Consider the following 1,389-nt stretch of genomic DNA (forward strand, 5'->3'; position numbering starts at 1 on the left):
TATATCAGTGTGGAGGATGTCAGGAGAGAGGATGCAGCGTCTACAGACATCCGTGAAACACAGTGGATCCTTGATTATGGTCTGAGGCTTAATTTCAGCCAGTGCTGTTGGAATCTTGTCAAAATTGATGGCATTATCAGTGCAGAATACCATGTGATGCATCATGCAATAACATCTGGGGTGGTTCCATAGTGTAGTGATTTATACAATTACCAAATGAGCAAAATATTGCTGGTTCAATCCCTTAAGGAGCAACGAATCCCTTTATGGCCATGTCAGGACGATCTGGTGCAAAAGCTTGCCAAGTCTAATATGCAGAGCTACCTGTTGTGGTAAGGGAGTAGTTGAATTTAGCTCCCACTATGCAATACCTAGGAAGTGTTTAATCGGCAAGTACTTCAATTTTGAGCAGAGCAATGATCCCAGACACACTGCCAATGCAGCAAACATACACCTGGATAAAAATGTAGTCATGGATGGGCCTCCCCAGCGACCAGATCCAAGTGTGGGATCATTCTGAGATAATCTTGACACGGAAACAAAAGGCAGCCAATATCTGAAGAAGGGCTTTGGAATGTCCTTTAAGAATTCTTGAGAATCGTTTCCAAAGAATACTTAAATATATTACCAAAGAAATTGCCTAAGAGGGTTCAGGTTGTTGAAGAACAATGATGATCATCTTAAATATTGACTTTAAAGGTGAAGAGAAGTGTACAAACTAGAATTTTATTTAAATGTATGTTTGCACATTTTCATCATTGCACTTTTTTTTCTCATTTTTGTGGCAAAGTATACAGAAACAAAGGTTGGCTCAAGACTTTTGGACGTTATTGTAAATCCAATTAATGGCTGCAAGAGAAATTAGGAACAGGAAAAGGAAAGAATTGTATGGATATATTTTGACCTCTGATGAATGTTCTAATCTTCGGCCATAACATAACTTAGCAATTTGCAACACCAAGCACAAGACTGTGCCCAATTACTCTGCTGGTTAATTTGTGTTAAAAAAAAACAAAAACCTAAAACAAAAACAACTTTTTCTTTTAGATACTGGATGCTACATTGTTTTCTGTATGTCCATGGAAATATTTATACTGATATAAAAGAAAAAGAAATCTATTGTACAAGAGTTATAGGTCTAACACAGAGTGCTGGGCCATTTCCTTTAATATAACTTCTCTAATATCTCTGACAAACTACATAAAGACTCAAAACAGAACTCACAGAAGGAAGTAGTTGTTTATTGTTTGGGTGTTTTTGTTGTTGTTTTTTACTTAAAGTGAGAGTTACTTGATATGTTGTCAGTAGCGAGTTCATCAACAGGCAAGCATTCAATAAAGCTCAACAAGTTCAGAGACCAGCAGACAGAGTAGCATTAACTAAGGTGTC

This window comes from Haplochromis burtoni, unplaced genomic scaffold (assembly GCF_018398535.1).
Source record: "Haplochromis burtoni strain Fernald_Lab_line unplaced genomic scaffold, NCSU_Asbu1 Contig_1904, whole genome shotgun sequence".
NCBI lineage: Eukaryota > Metazoa > Chordata > Actinopteri > Cichliformes > Cichlidae > Haplochromis > Haplochromis burtoni.